We start from the raw sequence: 7,736 nt of genomic DNA, 5'->3' as shown, positions 1-7,736 counted from the left end.
TGTATTCTTAAGTTTAAGATATTGTTCAATAAATTCAGTTAGATTCCGGCAGGCAACTTGTGCGGAACTACTCGACCACATAACTGGCGCCCAACAATATTAAAGGACCCAACAAAATTAGAGGACACGACAAAATTAAAGGACCACACGAAGAACCTGGGATATTTGTAAGCAAAAAACTTAGATTAAGAAACAGTGTGAATAAAAAAAGAGTGAAAATTGGTTAGTGCAGTCTAGGAGTGAAATAAGTGAATAAAAATTAATTTGAAAAAAATTTAATTAAACTTAAAAAAATTTTAATTACATAAAAATGAACGAAAATCAAATGAAAGACTCATTTGAAGGTTTCGACCAGAGTAACGCAGACACTCCAGACAAAAATATACGAACTTAATGACAGAATCAAAAACTTTGAAATTCCACGGCAAGTACAAGAGTACGAACCGGTGGCAATACGACAAGGGGTTTCGAATTCAATGGGGACGAGACAAAATATGTGTGCATGCAGCCTTTGCCGCCTACAGATTGTTTGAGTCTTACGCTGGTAGTTCTAAACACTATCAAGCGATGGCAATCATAAGAAACCAAGTTACAGGTCGTGCTGATGCCCTTTCAGCATCATTTAACACCACCTTAAATTTCTACGCAATTATAGCAGGACTGGACTTCTCGTTTGCGGATAAGCGGCCAATTTATTTGGTAGAACAAGAGTTATCTACATTAAAGCAAGGTTGTTTGAGTATTAATAACTTTTACGAGTTAGTTGAAAGAAAACTAACGCTAATAATAAATAAGGTCGCAATGACAAATGACGGCAATTCAGGTTTGATAAATTCATTGAACGAAAAATATAGGGCGGACGCACTTCGTGTATTTATATCGGGCTTAAATAAACCGTTATGTAATATTTTATTTTCATCACGAAGACTCCGAATGAAAGCAATGGCCGAACGAATCGATGCCGAAAGGGCCAAATGGAAGCAGCGGTTTGATTCAAAACATCAGACAATACAACGAAGGAGACTTGGCAATGGTTGATTATGTACCCCAACCCACTGGTACCTCACACAAGCTTGATCCGTCGTTCAAAGCACCGTGTGTGGTAATTAAAGTTTTACGTAGTAGAAGATCTGCCAGATACTACAACTCAACGAAAACCTTACGCAGGTGTATTTACAAATGAAAACATGAAACCGTGGTGTATTCAAGGTTTAGTATACGACGATTTCGATGATGAGAAGTCAGGTCCTGATATCAATCGAAATCACATCGATGACAACGACCGCAGAGAATCGTGCGGAGATACGATCGATCAGGAAAGGCCGAGCAACAAAAAAAAAAACACCTTAAATAAATATTTGATAAAAACTGAACAGAATAAATCATTACCAAATAAGGATAATAAAATTCTATGAAAGTGAGAATAATTGTGCCTGTTCCAACTCAACAACAGCAGGCCTTACACAACAAAAAGGACTATTCTGTGAAAGTGCTAAAAAGTGTGACTGCCCCAACACAATAACAGCAGCCCTGATACATTGTTATAGTGCATATATATTTATAACTTTATTAATTGTAATATTTTCCCACAATACGCATATTTGTCCGCTAACGAAAATGCAACAGAAAGCAAAATAATAATATTAAATTTCTTAACTTTATTTAATTGCGTTTTTCCCCCAAAATATGTGTATTTGTCCAAATGCATTTCCGCTAACGAAAATGCAACAGAAAGCAAAATAATAGTAATTAAGAAAGTGTAAAATAAAGAAAGACAGCTCATTATTAACTCAACTTTAAACCCGTGGGTTTTATTTTTTTTCGTTGTTCTCCGCTCCGGGAATAAAACTATACATCACAGAGGACCCTACAACACTATCATACCAGAATGAGAGCAGCTCTGTCTATATTATAGTAAGCTCTCTAATAATTAAGAATTATAAAAATAATACTATTCAAGTATCCTTATGAAGTTAAACATACCCTGTATTAAATCTTTATTTTCCCCATTGTGCATTAAATAAGAGAAAAATAAAAAAAATCTCTAAAACAGTTATTTCTGCCTCGGCTTAAATTTTTTTTCTAAAATGTCGAATCCCACAATTTAATACGACCAGATGTCTTAAATTATCCCATTTCTAATCCTTCCGCTCCTTCTAATCAGGCCAATAGAAATGGACAGATAAACATGGCGGACTTACGAAATATTATCATAGATATTAATAATTAATAATAATAGCCAAATTCCTGGAATGTTACAAGCTTCATTAAATCCGAACGCCATTCAGGCAACTGCGGTTGATCAGTCCATCGATGAACAACATTTTCGAAATTTAGCAGACTTAGATAAGGTCCCAGACGTTGTTAAATGTCTGTGGGATTTTTCAAGCAAACCAGGTGAATTCAATTAATGGAGGAAAAGTGTAGAACGAATTGTTGGAATACTTTTATTCAAATAATAACATTATGCAAGACTATTTAAGTATCTCTTATATAAGTATATCTGGCCACACTGAAAATGAATCTCTCTCTTACTGTTTGATTCTCTATATCCGTAGACGTGGTGTTGGTGTTGCTTAAAAAAATAATCTATAAAATAAAAGACAATCATCAAAGTAAACATAAATAAAATACTAGTGTTATTTATTTAATCGGGGAAGTTAGTTTTCCAACACGAATTTTGAAAATTTATGAAAACCTCAAGGGTACACCAAAATACTACGGGATTTTAAACGTTTAAGGAATAAAATTGTAGGCAATCTAGACATTGCATTAGAATCATATAACACCCCACCAGACTGACTACTTTACACTACGCTGACAAGCGAGATGTTTCCACGTTAGAGTATCAAATGACAGGATTCATACAGGGCAACTCAACTGTTCGGGAATTTTATCAGGCGGCCTATTCACATTTAGGTATCTCTGATATTAAATAAACTTGGCGGCTTAGATGCAGGCAATGAAGCGCTCAATTTATTGACGCAATCCTATAGAGGCAAGGCCCTAGTGTCACACGACAATTAAATAACCACGACAGTTGCATCACCTCGATGCTTAGTTTGCTGTCTTGCTAGCGATGCACACGCCGCCAAGTAGGTGCATAAACATCTGGCAGCACTCTACAAATTGAAAGAAACAAAAAACGAAAAAAATCAACGCAGCATGTCGTCAAGTCAGTCGTCACTCTCTCCCTCTTCAATCAACAATATAAAAGTAGTACGAGACTATTTTCTCACGTCGCTAGTACAGCCGCTATTTCAAAGAAATGTATTGTCTAAAATATAAAATTTGTATTATCGTAATTTTTGTTAATTTATTCAAACTAAAAGTAAAAATAAAAGTGAATTACAGAAATAACTTTGTACAACCTAACACTAGACACCTTCGAAAGGTCTCAATGACGATTTATCAAGATTGCTGGGCATGAGAGAACCAGTGGATCTGCCTCAGGCCCTCCATTTGTGCCTTAAGTTGGAAAACCAAAAATTCCGTACTAATCATACACAAAATTACAATAATCAACCAGCGAAAAAAATGTACCACCTTCAAATCAGAACATAACTTACATCCCATATCAACAGAATATTTCTGCTGTAAAATCCAACGATATTAACAATCAAAAATCCAACAATCAAGGACGACCACTACTGCGTCCAACAGTACTAAAACCAGCAGTGCCAATGGATATTAACCAGAGTATCCGGTCACAGCAAATAAATTATGCTAACAGACCACATCAGCAACAATTTCTGGGCAAAATATCTCCGAACCCACCTTCAAATCAGAACGTTAACCCTGCTAAAGCGCAACTTATCTATCACATAAATGAGGAAATGGCGGATAATTCAGAGCCCGACAATCAGAGCCCACGAAAATCAAGTTCAAAATTGTTACTCAGTCTCTAACTGAATGTGCTAGTGAACAGACGTGTTTAGTGGAGATCTAAATATCAGAGTTGTAAACATCCAACAACAATTGTAAAGCCGCGATATGAATACAGAAGATGAGCGTGCTCTCTTCAAATGGCAAAGTGCTATAAACAAAAATGGAAAGCGTGCCAACGAAGAGTCCCCTAGTTTGCATACCCAGAGAAAACAAGTAATGATACACCCAAACCGATTTGATCTATTAAGTGATGATGACAATGATGAACTAGAGACTGGTGAGAACAGTAATATGGAAGCGAACGAAGCAACGGTGTCAAATATTCCAAAGCCACCTCCGTTGATCATACCTGGAGTAGTTAACATAAGTGAAATGATAAGCTTTATTTCAACATTGATTTCTAAAAAAGATGTTAGTTATAAGTCGTCAAAAGATGGACAAATTAGACTATTAATAAATAGCATAGATTCATATAGAAAAAATGTACAGCTACTAGAAGCAGGAAAGATAAATTATAATTTATAATTATCATACATATCAGCCCAAACAGGAGCGTTCATACAGAATAGTAGGGTAGAAGGGGGCACATTCGCCGCTGGGGTACATTCGCCACCCCCCGTTTTCTCTAAATTTATCAGTGATATCGAACATTCATGGTCGATATATTGTACTTCAGTTGACCACCTCTCGTTTAACGTACCTTGACATTTAAAGTTTGCAAGTGATTGTACACAGTCGCGCCTATTCAATTTCTTGCATTGCTGTAGAAACTTTTGGATGTAAGAATATTTTGCAATAACTTTGTTAATTTTGATAAATGGCAAAAACTTTTCATAAGTATGATACCGGCTATATTTCCTTAAATAAAGTTTAAAACTAGTTTTGCAAAAGTGTTGTAGAGTGCAAAAAAAAAGTAACTTTTGTAAGAGTGGCTGCACCTGGGGCACATTCGCCAGGCTACATGGGGTCAATGCACCAGTGGCGTATGCGCCCCATGGGGTAAATGCGCCACTGGAAAATGCAACCTCCCATGAGTTAGACTCAGATAAACTTATATAAAATTTTACGCTTAGGTTGTTAGTAGCAACATGGTTCGGAACTATAAGAGAAAAACTAACCGTAGCAATTTGGATGAGGAATTGATAATTAAACTTGCTATTAAGGATGCTCTTGCAAAAAAATTTAACATAAGCGAATCCGCGCGAACATATGGCTTAAGTCGCACTACATTAAGAGACAGAATAGCAAAAATGAACAAAGAAAAAACCCAAGCACTTGATGACTCTGGAAATTCTTCAGACGACGAAACATTTCCATTCTCTTCAAGTACAGCCAACCAAGTATTTACAAAGAAACAGGAAAATGAAATAGCAGAATATTTCAAGGTGTGTTCTAACCTTCAACATGGATTCACGTACAGCGCTGCGCGGATGTTCGTTTACGACTATGCCGATGTGAACGACATAAAAGTTCCTGTAACTTGGATAAGTACCAAAACAGCAGGAATTGATTGGATGTAATCATGAAGCGAAACAAAGATTTAAGTTTGAGAAAACCTGAAAACACGAGCCCTGCGCGTTTTACATCATTTACAAAAGCAGCTGTAATGGCATTTTTTGACAATGTACAAATTTTGTATAGTAAATATAAATAGTAAATATTCAATAATATAAGTCAAATTTACTTAGTTAACTAATTTGCTTATTGTTCTATGAATAGATTGCAAATAAATGTATTAAAAAAAAAAAAAGACCATACCTATAATAAAAATAATAAATAATAATATTATATGGTCGTTCGCCAACCGAAATTTATTATTTTTATTTACTTAAATCTTTCGTTTATTTTCCAATTAGTAAATATTTAATGCGTAAGTTATGGTTCAACGATAAAATTATCATATAGATTAAGTAATAATAATATACAGTGAACGCTCGATAACGTGAACGGTCTAAAACGTGAACACCCAAAACGTGAACAGACATTTTTGTACATTGACTACTCTAAAACGTTAACAAACCCAAAAAGCTCTATAACATGAACAATAAACGTTACAATTATTTGATTGTAGTTTACATTGATCTCAAGTAATTCTGGAATTGGGGAATCCCCTAATTATGAAATATGCATTTTATTCGTAATTGCATGTAAGGAGTAAAATATTTCAGTCGCGGTTTTGGTTTTGCAAAGAGTGTTTCGTCTTATGTTTTCTGGTGAAAATGCATTCTGAAAAACCCGTGTGCTTGGCATTAAAACAAAAAGCTAAAATTCTCGGCTTTTAAAAAAAGGCTCATCTGTGACGATTTTAGCAAAGAAATATAATGTTGCTCAATCAACAATTTGTAACATTAAAGTGAAAAAGCAAGTGATTTTAAAATGCGTAAACAACACGTATTGTGGACCTGAAAATAGAAAAACACTATGTTCTTCAGAGAGAAAATTAAGCAAACTCTCCGCTACTGATGGATGGCTCCAAGGATTCGAGAAGAGGTACGGTATTCGTCTTCTTAAAATATCAGGCGAAAAATTGTCTTCGCAACCTCAGCTAGTGGATCCATTTAAAGAAAAACTTAAAGCTAAAATGGCCGAATTGGAGTTGTGCAACGATCAGTTATATAATACTGATGAGTCGGGGTTATTCTGGAGACTTTTGCCAGAGGAAACGTACGCGTCAAGCTTGGAGAAGAGATCCCCAGGGGTAAAGTCCGAGAAGCAGCGAATCACGTTTTTATGCTGTTCAAACGCCACTGAATCCCACAAGCTTCAGCTTTTGGTAATTGGAAACGTTGCTTTAAAAACTTTCACTCACTCACTATAAGAGCTCGAAATCCGCCTGGATGACGTCGGCTATTTTTAAGCAATGGTTTCATGAGTCATTTGTTCCACAGTTGAATATTCCTTTTAAGTTTTGTCCGATTTTTAAGGTTAACTGGTTGTTTTTTAAGGTTACATCGTTTTTAAAGGAGAAAGCCTTACCAATCAAAGCTCTCCTCCTAATCGATAACGCTCCTTCTCACCCAAATGAAGCTGAAATGACAACGGAGAATGGGCAAATTTCGGCAATGTTTATGCCCTCAAACGTTACTCCCCTCATTCAACCGATGGATCAGAATGCAATAAAAATCACTAATATGCATTACAGAAACAGCCTTCTAGCTTCAATAGCAGCGACAAAGTCTGATTTGCTCGAGTCGTTGAAAAAAATTAACTTAAAAACAGCCATAAATCTTTTGGATGCGGCTTGGTCTCGTGTTGGTGAAGCACCATTAGCTAAGTACTGGAACAGTATTTTAAATTTTGCGGTATAAACAATGATGATCCCGAAGATATTCCGTTGGCGGTTTTAAAAGAAAAATGGGAAGCTGAACTTCGCACCTTGATGAGCCACACCGTCGGTCTCCTTAGTGGTTTAAATCCTTAGATTCGTTCGTGTTCGCAGATATGCTCAAAGATATGTATGTGGGTTATTAAAACCACTTTTTTTTATTAAAAATTTCAGATTGAGTTCACGTTATCAGCCATTCATGAATGGAACGAAGATATCGACGAGGGCAATACAGATGACGATCATCAACAAGAGGACTAATCCGATAATGACAGCGTTTCAGAGCAACTGGAGAAAATTAAGCCGACTGAAGCAGTTGAAACAGGAAGTTGAAAGCCAGGTGAACAAATTACTAAATGACGGGATCATACGTTCATCAAGATCGCCATACAATTCCCCAGTATGGATAGTCGATTAAAATCTGACTCTCAGGGTAATAAACAGTTTAGAATGGTAATAGATTACAGAAAACTAAATTCTGTTAAAATTTTGGATAGATACCCTAGATTCTCGACGTTCTGGC

At 35.9% G+C, this 7,736-nt stretch overlaps 1 pseudogene; it reads left to right on the top strand.

Annotated features, from left to right (window-relative positions):
• Window positions 1-3,993: 3,993 nt before the first annotated feature.
• Window positions 3,994-7,474, top strand: LOC128864655 (uncharacterized; annotated as a pseudogene).
• The last annotated feature ends 262 nt before the right edge of the window (window positions 7,475-7,736 follow it).

This window comes from Anastrepha ludens, chromosome 5 (genome assembly GCF_028408465.1).
Source record: "Anastrepha ludens isolate Willacy chromosome 5, idAnaLude1.1, whole genome shotgun sequence".
Taxonomy (NCBI): Eukaryota; Metazoa; Arthropoda; class Insecta; order Diptera; family Tephritidae; genus Anastrepha; species Anastrepha ludens.
Note: the sequence above shows the minus strand (reverse complement) of the source record. Positions and strands in the feature narration are given on the sequence as shown.